We start from the raw sequence: 25,532 nt of genomic DNA on the forward strand, positions 1-25,532 counted from the left end.
CCACACCCCCAGCCCCCTGCCCTGACCCCTGTACCCCCTCACACCTCTCCAGCCCCCTGCCCCGACTCCTGCCCCCTCACACCTCCCCGGCCCCCTGTCCTGACTCCTGCAACCCCCCCCACCCCCACCCCCACCCTGAGCACCAAACAGGAGCTCCTGCACCCACCCCGTTCCTACCTGCACCCCTTGCACCAAACAGGAGCTGCCCCAGGTAAGCACTCCACACTCCAACCTCCTGCCCCAACCCTGAGCCCCCTCCCTCACCCTAGCTCCTGGCCAGACCCCTCACCCCAATGTTTTTTTTACATTTTTTAAATAAAGCACTCTATCCAAAGCGCTTTACAATAGTTAGCTAATGGTACAAACAATATTTGGAAAGATCATTAAGTGGTCCGTCAAGACCCTCTGCGATTTTCAAGTGGTCTGTGGAAAAATAAGTTAGACTACAAGAACGATCAAGGTACCTCACTTTATTTTCATTTACTTGCTACTACTTCTAGGGGGAGGATGAAGAAAAAAAGAATGAAAAATGGGGGCGGGGGAGGAGGTAAGAGAGAATGTTCTTTTTCTTGGCTAGGTCCCAAGGAGGGGCCCCAAAAATGAAGCTGAGCACAGGGCCGGAGGACCCCACTAACTCTGAATCCACCACTGGCTGTCACATCCCTTGGACTGGGGATACTGTGTTGACTGATTTCCCCCTCCCCCCATCCCCCGTCTCCAACCTACCTGGGTAGCAGTACAGCAGACATGGCCCTTGCCCCTCTCCACTCCCTAGCCCACCCACCACTTGCTTCCCGCCCCCCCCCCGCTTAAAAATAACTGCTTCACCCCTCCCTCCCGCCCCCCGGCTTTTCTGGCAGCCCTGTTGCCACGTATCCAGTTTTAGACTGGAAACTCCAGTAGAAAATGGGACCTGAGAGTCCTGTTAGCGGTGCTGACTGGAAACTAAAAGTCCGGTTATAGGAGTAACCACATTAGCCTCTGCTCCTCCCACTCCCAACACCCACCCCAGAGGGCTGGAAGAGAACCTGTCCTGCTGCTGCGGGAAGAGGGGCAGCTCAGTGCAGAGAGAGACGAAGAGAATGGGCTAGAAACAGGTAGGTACCTGCTCTATGTGGGCAGGGGGGCGGGGGGGAGATCCTATTTACCCCCTCCCCAGCCCTGCTGTGCTTGCAGTTTACCCATGGCCCCTCCCTTGCTCCAGAAACCAACCCTAGCTCCTGCCCCTCTGTGCTTTTGCCCCCAACCCCTTTTACAATCATTCCCCAGGGGGCCCTACAAATATGTTTGGCACCGGGCCCACAAAAGGTTAATCCTGCCCTGTCCCTCCATCCTCTAGGTATTCGCAAATTGAATGTTTTATACATTGCTCTAGTAGCGTCTCAGGTAGCAAGGACAGGCTGACTGGTCTATAGTTCCCAAGCTCCTCCTTTTCCCCCTTTTAAAGATGGGCATTATTTTCATCCTTCTTCAGCCTTCCAGGACCTCTCCTGTATCCATGAGTTTGCAAATATTATTGTCTGTCAGTGGCTCTGAGATTTCTTCAGCTACTTCCTTCAGTACCCTCAAATAACATCCGGCCCTGCTGATTTGAATGGATTCAAATTGGTCAGAAGATCTTCGATGTGTAGGCATTGAGCAGCTCCGCCTTCCTACCCTCTTCTGTTACCAGCTCACCATCTCCATTGAGCAGCAGACCCACACCATCTTTGATCTTTCTTTTTCGTCTGACACGTTTGAAGAACCCCTTGACTTGCCCCAGATCACATGGGAAGTCTATGGTGGTCAGGGAGAAAACCCGGATCGTCTGGCTCCCACTTCTGTGCTCCACGAGACTACTTTTCTCCTCTGTCTTTTTTTTTCCCCCTTTGGTTTTTTTAGCTGTTTACAATGCACTGCTGGGTGCACCATGTCTCATCTAGAAATGTTGCAACAGACTTGTTCCCACCAGCCCCCAGAGTTTCAGCGCTTTTTATTATAAAATGCTTTTCACATTAGTGTGCATGGAAACTCCCCTTTTCTTTTGTTTTAATCATTCACAGGTTGGAGTGATACCAAGTAATGTAACATGGTCTCGTCCTACTCATTATTTCATCATACCTCTGCCTTATCTAATTTTTTCTCCTTAGGAAAAAAGGGATGGGTGGCTAGAAACCTGGGTGTGCAAAATGAGTGGGTTTTCAGCCTTTTTCTAGCTGTGTTTTTCTTCCTTTCTGGGCCCCACAACACCATGGAAAGTCAGTAGAGGTTATTTGTGCCTTGTGGGAGGAGACTAGAACCTATGGACCCTAGGTTGGGGAGTGGATCCAAATGGGTTGCAGGATCTCCTATTGTCCTGAAATCAATGGGAGTTACTTGAATCCTACAATGAAAGAACAGGGCCCTGGACATTTTAGGTCCTGTGCACAATTCCAGCATTCATCGCTGCTGTATAGTCTACTCCACACATTAATTACCTGTGCTGCTAACCTCTCTCAATGCCGTCATGTCCGTTTGTACTTTAAGTTCAGGTTGTCTTGGACTTGTCACCTTCTTGGTTTTATCTCTTACATTTTACTGGTACCACACTCATGTCTCCATTTTACCTCCTTTTGGCTAAATAACATCCATACCTGACTAATCCAAAGAGCTATAAGCTCAGAGACGCTATACCATCCACATTAGCCCTTTCAGAACCTTTAAAAAACCTTCAATATCATTGCTCTAATACCACACTGAGAATAGTAGGTGATACTCAAGGAGTCCAGCAGTTCCCTTGCGTGTGACTTGGAAATGGACACCACAGGCAACAGCAGTCAAATTCTGATATCGATGCTTGACTGCTGTTACTTTCTCTGAAGATTCCTGGTCATTTGTCCAGATTCAGTTTGGGAGATTCGTCCTGGCTGGTGAGCTCTGATGTTTTTTTTCTAATAAACACTTTTCTCCTTGCTGTGTGCTTTTTAAATTCATGGTTAGCTGTCGAGTACCCTGAGAGCCAACACTTCAGTTTAGATTCTATACTCCAGCAAGACGCCTGCTTGGATCTGTGACTTTCTGATTTCCCGTGCATCAGACCACAGCTCTTAATCTATACCCCTTACAGCTCCATTGTAGGCCCCATCAGCAGCTGTATGTGTCATGGCTGCCTTGCAGTTTTTGTAACTTCTCCCTAGTGGCCGCTGCCTGGTCCACTAACCTTCCCTCCCCACTCTGCAAGTTATTCTTTTTGGTGGTGCTCTTATTTTGTGACAGCTCTTTGCCACAATCTGTGGCCTCAAATGGTCACAGAGCACTTTGCTAGATTTCTCCGCTGGACTCGGTTCCAGAGGGATGATGTGATGCACTTTGCATGGCGTCCTTTGCATGCACTCATGAGAGAATCCGCCCCCCCCCCACCCCACTAACACACAATTTTCTGTTCAGGGTTAGAATCCCAGCAGGTGTGGTTTTGCTAGTCCTTAATACAGCACAATTATCAGTCCTTGGGTTGGAGGGAATTGGGAGTGGAGCGACTGAGACGTTCAGCCTCTCTCTCATTCATACACTGTGCTGCCAATGCTTTAACAAGGGACTCTCATGGAACATTTTCCCCTTTGCCTGTGATAAACTTTAGTGTACAAGAAGTGCAGATAATTGCAGAGAGGAGGGCTCAGCACTGGGAAGTCTATACGTGTTTTATTTAAGTGCTGACTGTGCACTATACAACATTTTCTTCCTGAAACATATACTGTGTGTATTTATAGTATAGCACAGTGTTGTCCGTGTGATATTTCAAAGGTGACGTCTGCTGAGATGAAGATCTGGGGCAAGGGTTTCAGGTGTATTCTCCCCTGGAAATTATTATTACTTTTTAAAATCCTGACACATCTTATTCCAGTGCGTGCCAAGTACAACACAATTGCTCTTCTGAAGAACATTTATGAGCCTCGGGGGTAAGTCATGTCTGGCAGGGATGATTTAGCAATACACATTGAGGCCATGAGTTCCATCAGAAGCAGGGAAATCACCCAAATCTCCCATAAATGTGGCAGCAGAATTTTAACAAGGTCCTGAGAGCCTCCTGCAGCACATCACTGATACAGACACAGGCAAAACTATGGTGCGAGCATACAGTAGCTCTCTGTAGCCCAGATCATACTGGGGACTAGCAAATATAAAATCCAACATCTGTGTTCCAGATCTGAGCAGCCTTTGGACTCGTCATTGCCGATCCATCTGTAGAAGGCATCACACAACAGTCACTTAAATCAGAGTGAGGTAAGAGAGAGCGTGGTTGGGCCATGTTGATGTTGAGACTAGAACTGTGTTTGAAAACTATGATAAAACACAAGCTCAAACACAACATTTACTAAACTGGATTTAAACACAGTTTCACATGCGGCGCATGGTGCCAAAATAAATGAGAAACTGTATTAAAAATATAATTCAACAGGCACCGGTTCAAACACGGTTACCATCTCAGAGCAGATCAGGCCCAAGAAATTTCCCAAGAGACCGAGCGATCGATAGTTACTCTGTTCCTTTTGCTTGGCCCCTGCAGCCCTCCTCCATGGTAATTATGTAGAATTCTACTTATAATACAATACTTGTGCCAGCACAATCTTAGTTCAGATAATTATTTGGGTGGCAAATATTAGAAGTGAATTTCTGGAGTTCAGTAGCAAGCTAGAGAGTTCCCCGTGTGTGGGGAGTAATATTTTAGTAGTCATGGTTCACGGCAGACAGTGGTTATTTTGATTCAGACCTAATAATAACACCACCACTTAGCGTTTTCCATTTTCAAAGTTCATTGCAAAAGTTAACTAACTAATCTTGCCAGTTCTCCTGGCAGGTAGCTAAATGTTGTTGTCTCCATAGTATGGTGGGGAAAGCCAGAGTGGTCAAGGGCTGTATTTTCACAAGTGGCCTCTGGTTTCTGGTGTCTCAGTTTTTGGGTGCCCAACTTCAGAGCCTGATTTTCCTTGGTGTATTGAGCACTCAAAACTTCCATTGACTTCAGTCAGAGTTATGGATACAAAGCACCTCTGAAAACATGGCTTTACATGTTTAAAGTTGGATACCCAAGAATTGAGACACCAAAAAGTAGGGACCATTTTAGAAAATTTGGGCCTAAGTGACTCACCCTAGACCACTCTAGACAAACCCAGGATTAGAGCTCTGACATTACTCAGTCTCATGTTGCTATTGTTATTATTAATCATTTGTATTACTGTAGTACCTAGGCACTCCAGTCACGCACTAGGACCCCTTTGTGCTAGGTATTGTACAAATACAGACTCACGCTGAGTTCACTAGATTCTCTCCTATTCTGGCTTTTATATCAACCCCTTTGCATGGTTCCTGAGTACCCAGATCTCTATGCAGTTCTGATATGTAGTTTACAGTAAGCTGTGGTTTCCAATAAGCATATATTTATAATACGTGTGTCACATTTGGTCACAGAAACATTATTCACATTATAATTTTACAGAAGATGTTAATGTTTGTCTTTTGAAGAGGACCCAAATGAAGTTGTATTTGTTAGTTACACTATGCAATGAAACAGTGTTCACACAAAACCAATATGGCAGCTGGTGCTGGGGTTTCATGGGCACCTAGCAGCCAAAATGCCAAAAAGACAAGAAAAAAATCTATTTAAGCAATTTTTTCCTCTCTATAGGAACTTAGTCTGTCAGAAGCATAAACACTTGCAATCATGCACTTCCTACGATGCATGTGCTATCGAAAAGGGAGGTGTTAATTGCTGTGCTAATTACAACATGATTGCTTTGCACTTGTTTTGCACTTGCAGGTGATTAAATTTTTAACGAAGCATATTACTTGGCACTGTTAGCACAGTTAACACATTTCTCTCTCTCTCTCCTCTCTCTCTCTCTTTTTTTATGCCTTGGGAGAAGTCCCGCGCCGCCGACCCTTCGCTGGCTGTGATGTGCTGTTGTGTTTGGAACAAGTCTCTGTTTAGTCTGTCAGTAGCAGTACCCCAGCTTCCGGCTTGGGAAAGAGCAGCAGCCTATTATAATCATACTCAGCATGACGGCACTGGCCAGATGCGAACGCAGAACCCACAGAGGTATTAGCTAAAAATTAGGCAATGCTGTTGATGCCAGTCTCCCAGATTTCATTTAAAAACTATGCCAACTCAAACCAGTCAGGCAGCAGCATCAGAAGATTTTTGAAGGAAGGTAGAGAAATGACAGCAAGTTCCATGTGATTTATTTCTGCTTTACAGCGTGCATTCCCAGCTGAACCAGAGTACAGAAAACATGCATCTGTTACATGGGCAGGCTTGTATCTCTCTGATAAGGCTGTATGCACATAGTGCAGGGTGGGTGCGCATACTAAAGCTAGGTGAACTAGTCACTATAATTTATTTGACAAATTTAGGCTTCTTTGTTTGTGAGTTCTCTACAAATAGATTCTGATTTTTACAAATGTGTTTATTAGTCACAATGGTTGGCTGCATTGCTTACTGTGGACATAGTTAGACCTGTGGCTTCATGAATTATTCAGCTATGTCAATGTCTCTAGCTATTTGTGTGACGGGCTGGATCCAAAGACAACAGGAGTCTATCCATTGACTTCATGTGGTTTTGGATCAGGCCCTATTGGTGGAGAACTGGTCATGTGCATCATAGAAGTAATGCATAGGACCAGAGATGAGCCACCAAAATGATTAGGGGCACGGTGAGATTTCCTGGTGAGGAGAGGCTGGAAAAATTGGGAATGTTTTTTTTTAGAGAAGACATAAATAAAAGAAGGGGACATACGAGAGAGATGCAAAATAACGAATGGAATAGAGAAATTGCTCCCTCATAATTAATGAACAAGGACCATCCAATGAGGAAAGGCAACACATTTAAAATGATATAAGGAAATGCTTTTTTACACAACATGTAATTTGGGGACTTATTGCCACAAAATATCATGGTGTCCAAGAGCTTAACAGGATTCAAAATGGATTAGGTATTTATGTGGATAATGAAAACTGCATTAGCCCAGATAAAAAATATAAGGGATACAAACTCTTATGCTTCCTGGCATAAACCAATAGCAAACTCTGATGGGAATCAGAAAGAAACTTCTCTATGAGTAGATTATTCCATAATTGTCCCTAATGGGATTTCTTGCACCTTCCACTGAAGCAGTTGGTATTGGTATTGTCAGAGATGGGCTACAGAACCAGATGGACCTCAAGTCTGATCCAATCTGGCAGTTCCTGTGTTCCCATATGGTGGTGTTTCTGCTTCCTGATTGGGTGACTGATAGTTTTCTAAGTGAGATGAGGGAACTCAGAGATTACAAGAAGGTTGTGAAAATATTTCTGGAATAAATCTTTGTGCTCATCTACACACGTGAGTATTTATTGGGCTTTCACTTTATGTGAACATAGGAAAAAAATGACTTACTGGAATGTTTGCATAAAATGAATAAAACAAAAGGGGTTGGAAATACCTTCAAAATGAATTAGTGGATTTTATCTGACAACTGTTTGTGAATGCTTTTTGGTAGCTCTTGCTCAGCTGTAACACTCACTCACTCTCTCTGCAGGATCTGGGATAATACGTTTGGTCCTTGGAGAACTGGAATATAAGACTGGGTGGTGGCACCTACACTGGCAGAAAGCAACGTGCCCTGTAGCTGATTTGTCTATTAGTATTAGACGTTAAAATAAAATCTAAGATTACAAATTGCTGTGAGGTGGTAGTGTTACCATACTGTCATGGCTTGGCAATTTCAGCCTAAAAGCTCATGGACACTGATCCTTAAATATTGAATAGATGATGTAAATAGATTTTTCTATAGGCAATTACATTAAGATTTCAGACTTAAGTACCTAAACATCACACTTTTTTTATGCTGAGTAATTGTTCACATGTGGTGAAGGCCATTAACATAATCATAGGGCGAACAGGCCTATGAGGAATAAAAATGACAACAGAAATATGTTTTCTGCAAAGCTGAAGACTTGGTAGTAACAATTCAGGACACGGATAAGGATCTCTTTAATGTTTCATGAATTCTGTTGGCCCACAAATAGCAGCGCTTAAACTTTCCCCCCACCGTTTTGTCCATACGGTATTACAAGTGGATCTCTCATGAATGGATAAATGACAGAGACAAACAGCCACTAAAGAGATGAAAAATCTACTTGTTCCGGGCCTACTCTGGGGAGATGCTGGGGGTGAGCATACCCAAGTTGTACTGAAATCAGTGGGCAAAATCTGAATGGTGCCAAACTCCTGCAGCTCCCAGTGAGGTCAATGGGAGTTGCACTTGCTCAGTACCTCTCAGGATTTGGCCCACTGTGAGTGGAGGGTGCTCAGCCCCTCCTAGCTACAGGCCCAGTATGTCGAAGCAGGATGAAGGGTTGGACTGTTCTAGTGGGTACGATTGCCAGATGCTGAGTGTTATGGACTCTAGCTAAATGAACAGTGGGTGTTTAATCTCGGTATCTATTTTTGTTTGACTGGAAAGGCATATGTGCACAGCCTTTTACTACATTCAATTAATGCCATTTTTAACTGGCAGGTTTCATGATCTGTAATTTCATTAAGAGCCATATCTATTGAAGGACCACTGACCTTTTAATTTTTGCTTAATGGATTCAGTTATATCAGTTACAAATCTTGCCATCTCACCCCACCAAACTTCATATTCTAGGCCATTATTCACTAGCTGGCTGGCCCCCAGTGTGCTTTCACTGTAGATGTTATAACAGAAAGGAGATGAACAGGCAGCTCTCACTCCCAATAAATTAATGTACTGCAGCCTAATCCATATTCCAAATGATGAAGTTAACAACAGTTTGCAAGCCTGTCACATAATCTAAAAAATTCAGATAGATATTTTCTCCCCTCATGTGGGAGGAAAAAGCTGTTTCTGGGATGAACAGTTATTAATACATTTAAGCTACAGCAGAATGTCATGAAAATGGCACAATTAATTCATTTGCTTTTTCAAGCCAGTGGCTTAACATTTTGATTGGAAGCAACCTGTTCTGAATTCTATAAATCAGGCATCGGTGCTCAGAATTCAGACATCATTTCCTCTGCTGCTTTTGCAGCTTCCTCCCTCTGTTCCAGCCGGGCCAAAGCTCTGTTCAGCTGTCAGCCTTTCAGTGAGAATTTCTGCTGCAGACTCGGGTCAGTCACCTGTGAGTCTCCCACACTCCACAGCATGTGGTTACTGGAACATGGAATCTAGGACTCAGTGAAGCCTAATCAAAATCTGCCTTATTGCTCTGGAAAATACAGGGTTTGTCAGCACCAATCATCCATTTTTAAGAGGCAAATTAATTTTTAGATCTGTGTGACAGAGCTAAAAAAAAAAAAAAAAAAGAAAGAAACCTCTCAACCTGCTGCTGTGTGATGTACAGAGAAAGATGCATTTCCTGACATTCATTTACTGTGCAATTTCCCTGAGAAAATTAGTGCACATTAGTGTCTCTTTTAAAATAAGTCAGATGCATGTGATTAGAAACTAAGAGCCAGATTCTCAGCTGGTAAAAACTGGTGTAGTTCCACTGAAGTCAGTGGTACCAAGCCAGTGTACACCAGCCGATGTCTGACCCAAACAGTGTAAATGACACTGTGTTCTGGGAGCTGTAGTTTGAGTGGAATGGTTTGGATAAGGATTCAGGATTGTGGGTTCCAAAGCTTATCCAAACTATCCTAATTTCTTGGTCTGGAAATCTCATGAGAACAGGGTTTCCTGTGAGATTTCCACAGCTTGCATTCGTGACAGAAATAATGAGAGAAAAGGCTTGTATGTGATCTGTTTTCCGTGCTTCCAGACACAATGCTGGAGGACAAAAGGGCTTAACATTAAAGATTACCAAAATATCTGGATTTTTCTGATCCCCCAAAGTGTTTAGCTTAGATTCATTGGTTGAGGTAAGACCCACATGTAGGGGGAAGGAAGGGAATTCTTTATAGCCAACCCAATTTTCATTTTCTTTTTCATCTTTTTGGTTTTTTCTTTTCCAGTATTAGTTGGTTTTTTCTTGATGGTAGAAATAGACCCAAGCTGTGAAATTCAGATGCAGATTCAGAGAGGTTTCTTATCCAGGGTTCCACGGTAGGCCCGCCTTTAGTTGGAAGTGTAAGGCTCTTTCAAATTGAAGTCTTTTAAGGCACACTCATGTGATAGGAAGGGTGTGGAGGCGCTGAGAGGTGGTGTGACTCAAGCAGATTCAATGTGTGAAGAGCATGGGCCAAGGCAGCCCCTACTACAGCTTTTCCAGGGTACAGTAAGCATTTGCTCCAGCGTGGGATCAACTTCACCGGATGGGGAGGGAAGAGGGACATGGAAAGTCTCACTGCCTCTCCCCTTCACACACACAGGAGAGGTTAGTTCCACTGTTGACGCTAGCCTCATGCAGTCCCTGCACTCCCTGAGCACAAGAACTGGGATTGTGCTGGGCCCCGGGTAAAGGGCAGAGGAAGCTGGGGAGGAGAGACCGCTCTGTGCACTCTCTTTCCCTTGCACATTCATGCACTTCCAGACATAATCTGACCCTAACTCAGGAATTAAAGGTAAATGGCTGGCTTGTTTGGCACCTCCGATGAATTCAATAAAACATGTATTTTTCAGGCTATATAAACACAGTAAATATCTCACATATATTACACATGTAATAAATGTAACACCACCAGCAGCCATCAAATACACCCACGCACACCTTGAATGGAACCCTTTGAGGATACTTACAAAGCAGGAAAGCATGTAGACAGGCAGTCCACTGTTCAAGGGTTTTGTATTCCCAAGGCAAAGATCTTGCTAACAGTCACTTTTCCTCCTGGATGGGTCTGATTCCAAATAAGGGAAGGCACACTTTACTGTTAAGGTTGAACTATGTCTACAAAGCAGCTGCAGTCCATCGTAGTAATCCATTTATCTGCTGAGAAAGCAAAGTGGCACCTTATGGTCAGGCAGTAAGTTACGAAGCTACAAGTTCAGCTGCCCACAGATGAAAGGCAAAGCCCTCCCATTTGCCTGGCTCACCCAACAGAAGAGCCACTCTTTCAGCCATAACAAGTAACTTGGAATACTAAAGACTTGCTTAAAAGGATTAATAATAGTTTAATTTAGCAAGCACTCCTCCACATTAGAAAACCCTTTGGGTGCTGCAAAATCAGTGAAAATCAAAATAAATACATGAAAAGCCTTAATGAAAACATCATAAAATACATGACAATGGTTATATTAAGGACTCTGCAAAGGGGATATTTTCGTACTGCTTGTTTAAAGATAAGGAGGGATGTGTTGAGACTCGTGTCCAGGATCCCCACAACGAAGGCGCAGTCACTTGGCAGGTGAAGGCATGTTCGAACCTCTGCTAGGGAGGTAGTGTTAGATAAGGATTGGGGACCAAAGACTGCTCATGAGCCCAGTTCATGTCACTGGGACTATTCTGATGAGGAAAAGGAACAGGAAGTGATCTCAGGGCAAGGCGAGGCCTTGAACGTAGTCAGGTCTCTTTGTAAAGTTTAGTGAACACTCAGGAGGGAAGCTGACATGAGAGAAGACCCTGTGCGTTTTTTATTAACTGCAGGAACACTCATGTTTGAATCTGCTCAGGCTTCTAGAAACATCTAGGAGTAGTTCACATCTCATTAGTAGTTCACGGTAGTTTGCTGGGCATGCTCAGCAAACACTGGCATTAGTATAGTGACTCATATTAGTATAATATGGCTGAAGTCCCACCCCATTTCGTCTCTTTTTCTGGGATCAGGTGCTACTGCAACCCTCTGCAGGGCCTGTTTGGTGGAGACATCATAGCAGTGGAGGGGACTGGGAGCTCATGCATTGGTCAGAACCATGGTTTAGCTGAACATACCATTCCAACACAGGCCTGACCATTTGTGGGTAGGTCTAGCTAGTGCAGTGAAGGGGACCTATACAGGCCTTAGGATTTGGCTTCTTCTTCTTAATTATTTTATTTTTATGACTCTATATAACTACCTCCAAGTGTTCCCCCTACTCATTAGCAATTTTTTCCCACACTAAGAACAAGGTAGTTCTGAGACATCCAGTCTTCCAAGCATGAGCTGCAGGGTAGCCACATGAAGAGGTTTCTTTATACTCCCAGGAAGAGTAGAAGAGCGCCTTTCCTTTTTTCAAATTTTAGAGCATTTCTTTCCTCTTTATAATAGAGTGGATGGGAGAATAGGGCCCTGAAGCTCACTGGGTTTTATGACTATGTTGTTGAATGTGTCATATATAAATGTCCTGTATTTTCATGGAATTGTGGCCTTGTCAACATGGAGGATGTTGATCACTAGCTATTGATGTGGCTGCACCAGTGTAAATCACTAGACCTTGATTCTCCACTCACTCACACTTGTCTTATTTTGATGTACTCCATTTATATTCCAGCAGAGTTAGATTTAGTTTGGTCCAGGACATCGTTCTTGCACTTTTTGGAGGAGCTGGAATAGTGTCTGAGAGATAAATACCAGGGACAGCAAGGAATCATTTAAGTTAAGCACCAATGTGGACACAAAAACAAACAGATATAAATTGGCCATCAACAAGTTTAGGCTAGAAATTAGACAAAGATTTCAAACCATCAGAGGAGAGAAGTTCTAGAACAGCCTCTGAAAGGGAGCAGTAGGGGCAAAAAACCTAACTGGCTTCAAGACTGAGCTTGGTACATTTATGAAGGGGGAGCTGTGATGAGACTGCTCACAATGGCATGTAGCTGATCTATGACTGCTAGCAGCAAGTATCTCCAATGGCTGGTGATGGGGCACTAGATGGAGAGGGCTCTGAGTTACTACAGAGAATTCTTTCCCAGATGTCTGGTTGGTAGGTCTTGCCCACGTGTGCAGGGTCTAACTGATCACTGTATTTGGGGTTGAGAAAGAATTTCCCCCCAGGTCAGGTTGGCAGAGACCCTGGTTTTTTTTCATTTTTCTCTGCAGCATGGGGCATGGGTCATTTGTAGGTTTAAACTAGTGTAAATGGTGGATTCTCTGTAACTTGAAGCCTTTAAACCATGACTCAAGGACTTCAGTAACTCAGCCGGAGGTTAGGGGTCTAGTGCAGGAGTGGGTGGGTGAGGTTCTGTGGTGACTAGATGATCATGATGATCCATTCTGACTTTAAAGTCTATGAGTCTTATGGCACCTCCCGTACTTACATTCTTTCTGGCACTTCTTGAGCGCAGCCCTCACCTGCTGGTTATACTTCTGAATTACACTGCTGCAAATGAGAGGCGAATCAGGCCCATAGTGTAGACAGGCAAATCTGCCATTCATGCTGGTGAAGTTTTCCCATGCTTGAAATCAGAAGTTTCGCTGGTGTAAATTGTGGCAAATAGTAGTTTTGCCTGTTTGTGCCATGGGTTTGCACCAGTGGTTGTTGGCTGTGACGGGGGCAAATTTCCAGTGTGGATGAGGCTTGCATAATAAGGAAGATTTGTCAGGCTTAAATGAAAAGCATTGCCATGTTAAATATAAAATCTGATAAATATAATACTTCTCCAAATTGCATAGTCATTTAAAGAAGAATTGGAGAGCAAAATCCTGAGATTGATACTCATTCTTTAACTGCTTTCTTCTCAAGGCAAAACTCTTATTGACATCAGAAACTTTAAGTTTCTGGACCTTGATCCTATTGTTTATATGGCTCACTCAGGCTCTGAGGATTTGGCCCATGGAAATTGGCAATTGCAGCACATATCTAAATTTCTTTTCAAAGGGGCAGGATTTTCAATAATGGATGAATGTTTAGACCTGAGATACACACTAGCATCATAAGGAATTTAGAAAGGTTACTCTCATCCAGCCTAGTCTTGGATTAATTATTCAGGGCCAAATTCCCATGAGAGTTGGGTGGGAATTGTTCCTCAGGCCTGAATGAGGATGTGAGGATTGTGGGGCACGGAACAGCCTTGACAAGTTGTGTTCAGCCTGCCTAGATTTTTGTTTTTCGGTACAGCTTACAGAAGAACCATTCTATAACACAGTGGCTCTCAACCTTTCCAGACTACTGTATCCCTTTCAAGAGTCTGATTTGTCTTGTATACCCCAAAGTTTCACCTCACTTAAAAGCTAATTGCTTACAAAAGTGTCACAGCACACTATTACTGAAAAATGGCTTACTTTCTCATTTTGTCTATATGACATTTCAGTTTGTGCTGACTTCACTAGTGCTTTTTATGTAGCCTGTCGTAACACTAGGCAAATATCTAAATGAGTTGATGTATTCCCTGCATATCCCTAGGGGAACATGTGCCTCTGGTTGAGAACCACTGCTCTAACACATTTGCACCATGCATTAGCAAGGGAAGAAGTGAGGGATTGTTTTGTTTGTTTTTGAAGTCCATTGGTCAGGGTGTGTTACAAGTCTCGCTCTGTGTTGATGCAGAGGGGATACGAGTTGTTGCAGCCTCTAGCAACAGAGAGGTGGCTGTTTAGCTCAGCCTGTAGCAGTTTATGCTTTTAGCTCTGGATGTCCCTGGTTTAATCCCTGGCGTGTTGGACAGCAGGACGGTCATCACATATGCTTGTACCAAAGAACAAATCCACTTTCTGAATAATCCTCCAGGATATTTGGAAGAGATGCAGATTTGCTAAACTACAGAGGTTCTTCTTCTGCTGTACACGGCTCCCCAGGAGCTCTTAAAGATTTTCTGAGGGTTCTGCAGAGGCTCTGGGTTTCCCCAGATCTCGGTAGGCTGACAGCCTTTTCTGTTGTATTTTAATTTTAAAAAGGTTCACGACATAGCTCTTCTGACTACCAGTGATGAGCCCTGGTCCAACCAAATCCTGAATTTTGAAAAATGGGATTCAGATTCTTTATGGCCAGGGCTCATCTTTCTGGACCCACCTTTCTGAAACATTTCCTGTACTTTATTTTTGTCCTCTTGTTTAGATGCAAATTTGCATTTCATTCTAGAACACAGCATAGAAAATGGGATGAGACAATGTCACCCTATCAATTTGCAACTAAGGTGCAACTTAAGTAAGGCCATGTGTATGCTATGGGGACCGCAGTGGCATAGCTCCAGTGCCATAGCGATGCTGGCATAACCACATAGTGTAGATGCAGCCTTCAGTGACCGAAGAGGTTTTTCTGCTGCTATAGGAACACCTGCTCCCCAAATCACAGTAGCTAGGTCGATGGAAAGCATTTCATATCAACCTAGGTTTCAGAGTAACAGCCGTGTTAGTCTGTATTCGCAAAAAGAAAAGGAGTACTTGTGGCACCTTAGAGACTAGCAAGCTGCATCTACACGAGGGGGGGATTAGGTCAGTATAGCAACAGAGATCAGGGGTGTGGATTTTTCCCATCCCTGAGTGCCATAGCTAGGTCAACCTAAATTTTAAGTGTAAACCAGGCCTAAGACTGATTTAAAATAAAACAAACACCAAATTGTCATTAGCTTGTGAATGTGTATGTGCTTTACAATGATGTTTAAGTGTGGAAACAGGTGCTGTACACAATGTAGGGGCGCCTCTAACAGACAGCGTTTGATATTAATTGAGAATAACTTTTTTGTTCTTTTAAACTAGGGTACTTTCAGCTATTCCCATTTTCAAGGCACTGTGTAAACTTAATGAAGATGCTAATGTCCTGCACACAGCAAATCGCTTTCCCAAGAAAAGTAGTGCACAGGAGCCAAGTTGAGTTATTTCTAATTGCCAGTGAAACTAACCTGGAAAAAAATAGACCTTTAGGTCTTGCTTAAATAAGGAGTTACATACTATTTTAAATAGCTTGTCTGTGGAATTCACTCTCAGTAAAGGTGGAAAGCATATCACACCAAATCCCACTCGGTGTGTGCATTAGGTGATGAAAATTGGTCTCCCACCAAAGTCCATCCTGTCCCCCTCCAAAAAAGGAGTTTAAATACTTTGCTGAACCAAGACCTTAAATCTTGATGATAAAATACCAATATTGTAATATTTCTTTTTGGCATCTATCTGATTTGTAGAACAGGTTTAAGCAGAAACCATGCATTATTATTACTGTTGATGTTGTCGTTTAAACATTTCAAAGACCTCTCTAATACCCTGTAGAATAAATACGGTATCGGTGATTTGTAAAACGATTAGTTTTTGGGAGACAGCATAAAAAGTAATACTTTTAATGCAGTTTTACTCTGCATTTTTACTTCACAGTCAAATGGGATTTCTGGGGTGCACCCCTTTTGGGGTGGGCAGAAATATTTGCAAAAGGCTGTCTTAGTACTCAGAAGTACTAGCCACTTTAAAAAAAAAAAAAAAGAAAGAAAAAAGAGAGAGAGCAAAAAATAAAGCCAGTAGTGCTGGCCTGAGACAGCAAGTAGTACAACTTGGCTTTGGGAGTTGTTTCCCCTCAGTTAGACCCAGCTTCAGAGATTCCTTCCTTCACGTGGCTCAAACTTTCATAGCACTTGGTCACTCCCTTTTTTACCATCGAGAGAGGGGGAGGGGGAGAGGGAAAAAGAAAAACCTACACAAAGGTACCTGATGTGCTAGGACGGAGAGGTGCGGTCTGCAAAACTTTTCCTACACTGTGAGCCTTCCACTTTTGGGGGCATAGCTCCCTTTTTATGAACAGGATTCTGGTCTGAAAGAGACTTCCCACAACACACAGAAGCAATTAAGTATTTTATTACATTTTAGAGCTTGTCTACACTGGGGGTTAGGTTGGTATAACTACGTCACTCCAGGGGTGTGGATTTTTCACACCCCTGAGTGACATAGTTATACTGGTATAGGTCTGTAGTATATACGTGGCTGTAAAATATTTAGTAAATAGGCCCTTAGTCTTTTATTTAAGTCCACATTCATACTGATGCTGTAGGATACTGTACATAGAATATATGCTCTAAATGCTTGTCTGAAATAGCCTGAATTTGGCAAACTGGGCACATTGCAGTAGCCATCCATTAAATCCTGTGTTGCATCTCTCATAATTTTTATTGCAAATCTTGCAATATTTGATGTTCTAATTAACGTCCAAGCTCCCGAAGACAAGTAGTTTTGTGAGAATCTCAGCTTTCATTAAAAAAAAAAGAAAAAGTTCGTTTTTAGCAGAAAAAAAGTTAGTTCACGGTTGCAGAGAAAAACTTGAAAACTTGATCTGAGTGCATCCTAAAAGCTCAAAACCTGGAAGGCAAAAATACCAAAACAAACAAATAAATGAACGAACAAAAAAAGAGAAAAACACCACCACCACCACCAAAAAAAACCCCAACAACACACAAGATGTATTATTTTTAAAAAAATCCATTGACTGTTAAACCACATTTGTTATTTTTAAGGGCTTAAATGATGGTTTTTGAACATTTGAGGTTCACAAAGTACTGTAAGTATAAATAAATAAAATAAGACTGATTAATACCTAAATTATTTATATTCCCAGACATGTGTGTAAACCAACCCCACCCTCATTAAGCAGGTCTGACTGTACTATATAATACTAACTACTTTTAAAGCAACATATGAGTGTACTCAATATCCAGAGTCCTACTTGAATGTTCTCTGGAAAAATTACAGAATAAACAGAAGCCATTTTTTTCTCCTTTACAAATATTATATTGAACTTAAAGGCAATTTCAGGTGCTACTGAATACAATCCATTATCATTGTGCTGTACTGATTAGAAGTACAAGCAATCTGCTTCTCAAAACATTTGTTCTGAATGGCTGCTGTTTCTGAAAGCAGATGCTATTGAAAAATGTGGCTCACAATAGCTCCACTTATCAGTATTTTCAGACAGTCAAATATTCAGGTTAAGTTTTACTTCGATTTAATTAATTACTTGTGATTACATTGCTGAAGTGCAATGCTGCATACCTTTGCATGTTTGTATTGTGGGAGCCAATAAGATTCTTGTCTGTGAACTGGCTTCTGATCACTCATGCTGGTATGAATCAGGAGTAACTCCACTGAAGTCAGAGGAGTTACATCCGTGTAAAACTGGTTTGAGATCAGAATCAATCCCTTTGTGTCAAATAGAGGCAGGTTTTTGAGGAGGGAAGAGAATAAACTATTTCATGGTTTAATTATTTCTGCACTGATTTTTTTTTATTTTTTTAACAAATAATATTTTAATTTCTCTCTGTCTCTCACTCTCACATACACTCTCTCTCTCTCTCTCTCCAGCTTCCTAGTATATTTATTATAGCAGCACCATTTCTTGCCTAGCTGAAGCACATGCATTCCCATGATTTACACTGATAATGTAACTCCATATAGTTCCTTGATAGAGTATACCACTTTTCACAGTCTAACGTTCCCCCTCCTTAAGTAATGGAAGTGGTAGACTCCTGGGCTTGAATTTAAACATTTAAAAATACATAATGGTTTGCATACTGTGCAGTGATTTGTAAAATGTGAATGCCTACAAAAACCATGGTTACCAAGCATAACATTATCTTATTTTTACTTACACAACCAGTAAAACAGCTGGAGGTCTAAAATCATGGCCTGGCATTAAATGCCTTACTTCGTTTTAACCATGCAGCAAGGGGCTGTCCTTTCATTTGAGAGACAGGAAGGGGAAGTGCAGTGATTACTGGAAAATTAACACCCCCAGTTTTAATAGACTGATTATACCAACAGGACTTAGAAATCCTTCTATTGGAATGAATTGGAATTCTATCTATCTATCTATCTATCTATCTATCTATCTATCTATCTATCTATCTATCTATCTATCTATCTATCTATCTAAAGGGTGAATAGCAGACAAGCAGCTTTGAGCTACGCACTCACTAGTACAAACTTCAGAGATGAATTAGAGAAATTGCAGTAATGTAGTTGATTTCCCCAATTTTAAGACTCACCTTTGTGGCATCATTTAAATATCTTTTTACTCCTGTCTCTGAAAAGAGCTATGTTTGCTGTGTCTTGCACAGCTATTTGGTTTTCCGTCTAAATATTTCAATAGATACAATCATAATTAACTCCATTTGTGGAATCCATTATATCAGGTAAATTATAAGTCGAGGATCATCTCAAACAGTAAAAGCAATGCATAGAACTATATCATCCATCTCTGGCATTGACTCGCATCAAAACATCCACATGCAAGCATACACAAAAGTCACAAAAAGACACAAGTGTGTAGAGATAACAGCAACTGCACTGAAATAACAACTAAATTATTCTTCCAAAAATATACCCCTGTTGAGTTCAATCGTGCAACCCTTACTCAAGCAAAAACTCCCCTTTAATATATTTTCAATGGGAGTTTTTGCTTGACTAAGGATTGCAGGAGGAAATGGCCCCCAAGCCCTGCAAGAGGGGGAACTCTGCATGACTGCAGTCTCCTCTTCTTGTGCATCTCTTAAATGATGCACAGGAGGGGACAGTAACTGCCACCTGGAGCTCCTAAGCCCCATGAAAGGACAGTTGTGTCACATGCAGCTGAGAATACCTTACCTCCCCATCAGACATTGTCTCATGTCTGACCTAAGTGACCAATCATCTCCTCAGACATTTGTGATCAGTAAGGGGAAGATTGTCAAAGGTAGCATTGCCAAATCTAAAGTGTTCAAAACTCATAAGCCAGGCCTCCAAAAAATTAAAAAAGTGTTCTGAATTAAAAGAGTTCTTTTGGTTTGCCTACTGATTTTTGAGTCTTAGGTTTCATGTTTTTAAGCCTTTCTGTACAACCCTGAGGACTATAAACTTACTTTTCTTGAAATGAAAGCTGAGATTCTCTCATAATCCCATGACTCCAAGAGCTGGAGCTTTAAGAAAAAATCAGGAAACTCAGGATAAAAACCACAAGAGCTAGCAACGCTGCAAAGGATGGTAAGGTGTCCAGCTCCCATTGGAAATTTTGTGCAATTTAAAATCTCCCCTGAAATACAGTCATAGTTTCAAAAAGAGTTCCAGAGATATCCCATCTTTATTTCCTCTGCTGTAGTGACTTCATATTCAGGTTTCATTAGTAAGTAAAACCAAAGGACCAATTAGCTGCTTAACTCCCCAGTTTCATTGCAGTACACCAAGATTGAATTTGGCCCACCATGTCATCTCATGTTATAGAGTTACATCTATTGGAGAAAATATAAAACCCATTTAGTGAATACTTCATTTTAATATTTATTATTTTCCTTTTGGAATCATCTGCACCAGGCAGTTGTGTACCTGCTGGCAGAGAATTCTCTCTTGGACATGGAGAAGTACTTGTTCAAAATGACCCTGGAGAGTCCCTGAAATCTAAGGATAACTAAGAGAGGATTTCACTCTGCACCTGATCAATATTACTCCAATATCCGGTCAGAAGACACCGGTGCAGAGTGAAAGCCATCAGCACTTTTCAAATCAGCCAAGGGACACTGCATATTCTTCTTTTAGGTATATCCCTTCTACCAACTATAGACCTCATTTATTTCAGATAAAGGCCACAATGGGCATAAACATGCAAACAGATTCTCCTACAGCATTGGAAGTATAAAGAAATTAATTATGTGATTTGATTATTCTCCTTTCTTCGTCTGCTAATATCATGGAACAATAGGCAATTCAATGAAATCTTGTGTTCGTGGCATGCATCTAGGAATTAGAGTCTTGAAATCTGACTCATCTGAGCAATAAAGCTTTAAACAATTTGAAAAAAAAATAGCACCTGATTCTGAGCTCATAACACCTGTTTTACACCACTGACTTAACTGATTTAACTGAGATTCAGAATCAGGCCCATTCTGCCTGGTATGTAAAAACCTCATTTCGGTAAGTCTGGAAGGAAATTATTTTGCATTTTCTTAGTCATCTTCTTCTGCCCCGTGTGAAATTATCAAGGTGTAAGAAGATTCACAAAGCTTAATGTGCTGCTTAACCTTTATTCCCAGTTCATGCAGTCAGGGTTTCAATACGCCTACTCTTAAATTCATAAAATCATATGTATTAGAGATGAGACTGAAACATCAACTACAAACCCCAAAACCATGTAAAACTTATTCACTAGAAACCAAAAACTCATCCTAAACTCCTTGAAATATTCACCAATGTTTGCAAATGGGCAGCCCTCCCAATCCTGGGCTACTCAGAGTTAGAGAAGGCTGTGGCATAATTTAGACTGGGGAGGCTGAATAAATTACCTCTCCAGGCTGCCATACGGGTTGCAGCACGGTGCAAAATTTCCACAATCCCCGAGTTGCAGCAACCCTGCCTCTGGCACACCTTTACTACCCTCCAGCCCTATTGTCAGCATGTCTCCTGTGCCGGGGCTTGCTGGGATGGGCGAGGTGGTGTCAGGACACAGCCTTACACCTCTCTCTGCAATTCCTGCACCAGGAGAATTCTCCCCCATCTTTTAGTTTCCCCTTTGCTGCTCTGGCTCTTTTACCAAGGATCTCACCCCTGGTGTCCAGAAAGTCCAAGTGAAGTTTCATGTGAATCCCCCTTCCTTCCCCCCGAACGATTCCAGTTCGATGCTCCTTACACTGAAAAAGCTCCCATTGAAGTCAATGAGAGTTGTTCCCGTAGAAGGAGGTTTGGAATTAGTCCCAGTTTTCTGCCTCCGTTTCCCCATATGTACAAAAATGGATGATGATACTTACCAATCCACCTCCCAGAGGTGTTGTGAAGATTAATTAGAATTGGATAATGTTCATGAAATATTTGAATCTGAAAAATGTTGAATATTTTTTATTAAACAAGTGTTAGGGTAATGCTGGCTTCCCTGTGTCATGTTGAATAAGTGCTTTATAGAATCATAGAAGATTAGGGTTGGAAGAGACCTCAGGAGGTGATCTAGTCCAACCCCCTGTTCAAAGGAGAACCTAATCCCCAACTAAATCATCCCAGACAGGGCTTTGTCAAGCCTGATCTTAAAAGCCTCTAAGGATGGAGATTCTACCACCTCCCTAGGTAACGCATTCCAGTGTTTCACCACCCTCCTAGTGAAAAAGCTTTTCCTAATGTCCAACCTAAACCTCCCACACTGCAACTTGAGACCATTACTCCTCATTCTGTCATCAGCTACCACTGAGAACAGTCTAGAGCCATCCTCTTTGGAACCCCCCTTCAGGTAGTTGAAGGCTGCTATCAAGTCCCCCCTCACTCTACTCTTCTTTTCTGCAGACTAACTAATCCCAGCTCCCCCAGCCTCTCCTCATAAGTCATATGCCCCAGACCCCTAATCATTTTTGTTGCCCAGCCAGGGCTTTGTCAAGCCTGATCTTAAAAACCTCTAAGGAAGGAGATTCCACCACCTCCCTAGGTAACCCATTCCAGTGCTTCACCACCCTCCTAGTGAAATAGTGTTTCCTAATATCCAACCTAGACCTCCACCACTGCAATTTAAGACCATTGCTTCTTGTTCAGTCATCTGCCACCACTGAGAACAGTCTAGATCCATCCTCTTTGGAACCGCTTTTCAGGTAGTTGAAAGCAGCTATCAAATCCCCCCTCATTCTTCTCTTCTGCAGACTAAATAATCCCAGTTCCCTCAGCCTCTCCTGATAAGTCATGTGCTCCAGCCCCCTAATCACTTTTGTTGCCCTCCGCTGGACTCTTTCCAGTTTTTCCACATCCTTCTTGTAGTGTGGGGCCCAAAACTGGACACAGTACTCCAGATGAGGCCTCACCAATACCGAATAGAGGGGAATGATTACATCCCTCGATCTGCTGGCGATATTCCTACTTATACAGCCCAAAATGCCGTTAGCCTTCTTGGCAACAAGGGCACACTGTTAACTCATATCCAGCTTCTCATCCACCGTAACCCCCAGGTCCTTTTCTGCAGAACTGCTGCCTACTCACTCGGTCTCTAGTCTGTAGCGGAGCATGGGATTCTTCCTTCCTAAGTGCAGGACTCTGCACTTGTCCTTGTTGAACCTCATCAGATTTCTTTTGGCCCAATCCTCTAATTTGTCTAGGTCCCTCTGTATTCCATCCCTACCCTCCAGTGTATCTACCTCTCTTCCCAGTTTAGTGTCATCTGCAAACTTGCTGAGGGTGCAATCCAGGCATCCTCCAGATCATTAATAAAGATTTTAAACAAAGCCAGCCCTACGACCGACCCCTGGGGCACTCCGCTTGATACCGGCTGCAAACTAGACATTGAGCCATTGATCATTACCCATTGAGTCTGATGATCTAGCCAGCTTTCTATCCACCTTATAGTCCATTCATCCATTCCACACTTCTTTAATTTGCTGGCAAGAATAAGGTGCAAGACTGCATCAAAAGCTTTGCTAAAGCCAAGGTATGTCATGTCCACTGCTTTCCCCGTATCCACACAGCCAGTTATCTCATCAGAGAAGGCAGTCAGGTTGGTCAGGCATGACTTGCCCTTGGTGAATCCATGTTGACTGTTACTGATCACCTTCCTCTCCTCCAAGTGCTTCAAAATGGATTCCTTAAGGACCTGCTCCATGATTTTTCCAGGGACTAAGGAGAGGCTGACTGGTCTGTCATTCCCTGGATTCTCCTTCTTCCCTTTTTTAAAGATGGAAACTATATTTGCCTTTTTCCAATCGTCCGGGACCTCCCCAGATTGTCAGGAGTTTTCAAAGATAACCGCCAATGGCTCTGCAATCACATCAGCCAACTCCCTCAGCACCCTCAGATGAATTGCATCCAGCCCCATGGACTTGTGCATGTCCAGCTTTTCTAAATAGTCCTTAACTTGTTCTTTCATCACTGAGGGCTGCTCACCTCCTCCCCATACTGTGCTGCCCAGTGTAGCAGTCTGGGAGCTGACCTTGTTTGTGAAGACTGAGGCAAAAAAAGCATAGAGTACTTCAGCTTTTTCCACATCATCTGTCACTAGGTTGCCTCCCTCATTCAATAAGGGTCCCACACTTTCCCTGACCACCTTCTTGTTGCTAACATACCTGTAGAAACCCTTCTTGTTACCCTTCACATCCCTTGGTAGCTGCAACTCCAGTTGTGCTTTGACCTTCTTGATTACACCCCTGCATGCTCAAGCAATATTTTTATACTTCTCACTATTGATCTGTCCAAGTTTCCACTTCTTGTAAGCTTCCTTTATGAGTTTAAGCTCACCAAAGATTTCTCTGTTAAGCCAAGCTGGTTGCCTGCCATATTTGGTATTCTTTCTGCACATCGGGGTGGTTTGTTCCTGCATCCTCAATAAGACTTCTTTAAAATACAGCCAGTTCTCCTGGACTCCTTTCCCCCTCATAATAGCCTCCCAGGGGATCCTGCCCATCGGTTCCCTGAGGGAGTCAGTTTGCTTTTCTGAAGTCCAGGGTCCATATTCTGCTTCTCTCCTTTCTTTCTTTTGTCAGGATCATGAACTCAACCATCTCATGGTCACAACTGCCCAGGTTGCCACCCATTTCTACTTCCCCTACCAATTCTTCCCTGTTTGTGAGCAGCAGGTCAAGAGGAGCATGGCCCCTAGTTGGTTCCTCCAGTACTTGCACCAGGAAGTTGTCCTCAACACCCTCCAAAAACTGATGAAGGACACACAATAAGGCACTGGCATGTGATTCAAAATCCCTGGGTTCCATCGCTCTGTCTGCCACAGATGTCCTGCGTCACCTTGGGTAAGTCATGGAGGGCCAGATTGTGATCCCGACTTGTGTTTTATAGTACCTTATACCTCAAAAATCCCCACTGAAGTAAATGAGACAACTCCTGGAGTAGGATGCTAGTAAATGTGAGTAAGGGTATCAGAATCTGGCCCCCTATTAATTTCTCTCTGCCTTGGTTCCTCATCTGTAAATTGGGGATGATGATAATTCCTTACCTTGTTGGGGTGTTGTAGGAATAGATTCATTAATGTGTGTAAGTTGCTCAGAAAGTACGTCGCCAAGTACCATAGGATAGCTTATCAATAAATAAATACAGTCACACAGCCATGCCAAGAAATGGACTGACGGCAAATTCGTGGCAAAGTAAAGTTTTTGAAGAATGAACATTTCACATTAGATTGTACCTGGCCAGTCTGTGTGCATTAAGATGCTGCGAAAATGGTGTGTTGATTCTACCCCCTCCCCCAACTTGTCTCTTTGCAAGGCACAATCCCACCGTTCCCAGTACATAAGGCTGGGGGGAATCTACCACCTTCATCAGAGATGGGGAGTGAATGTGTGATCATAGCCCTTCTGTCCCACAATCTGTCAAGCGGAGTTGAGTGGAGAGAGTTGTGCCTGCCACAATTCTTCTGGGAGCTGCCACTGGGATCGTGTCCCTCTGCCTCTCTGGGGCATATGTGGTATATGTAGATAGAGCTTTATGTAATGCAGTTGCCCTACAATAGTTATTATCCTTTGACATTCACCAAAGTCCTCTACATATACTTAAAAACATCCTCAGTTGGAGTAAATTCCTGTAGCATATTGACCTCCGCGGGCCAAATCTGATTTACACTGGCTGAGAAACTTGCCTGTACAAGGAGATTACAGTTCTTGACTTACAGTACTGTAGTGGAACTAAGAAAAGTCTGTGATTACAATGAAACAAAATAGGGTTTGTATTAAATACAGGTCTCTCTCCTTTTCTATTCACTGGAGGAAATGTTGAGGTGGGAGTTTGCACAGAGCAGATAATATACACAAGATAAATATCTGGTTTCAGTGTGTAAATGTGTGGTCCAACTGCTATCTTTACAAAAGTCACTTCAGC

At 42.7% G+C, this 25,532-nt stretch overlaps 1 long non-coding RNA gene across 2 annotated transcripts; it reads left to right on the forward strand.

Annotated features, from left to right (window-relative positions):
- The first annotated feature begins 374 nt into the window (after window positions 1-374).
- LOC140905959 (uncharacterized) lies at window positions 375-7,616 on the forward strand. Of its 2 annotated transcripts, none has more exons than XR_012157005.1 (4): window positions 375-460; window positions 4,161-4,239; window positions 5,877-6,052; window positions 7,531-7,616. It is a non-coding gene; the product is annotated as an uncharacterized lncRNA (long non-coding RNA). The 2 variants fall into 2 exon arrangements; XR_012157004.1 differs by having other exon boundaries at window positions 5,880-6,052.
- Window positions 7,617-25,532: the final 17,916 nt, after the last annotated feature.

This window comes from Lepidochelys kempii, chromosome 2, assembly GCF_965140265.1.
Source record: "Lepidochelys kempii isolate rLepKem1 chromosome 2, rLepKem1.hap2, whole genome shotgun sequence".
Classification (NCBI taxonomy): domain Eukaryota; kingdom Metazoa; phylum Chordata; order Testudines; family Cheloniidae; genus Lepidochelys; species Lepidochelys kempii.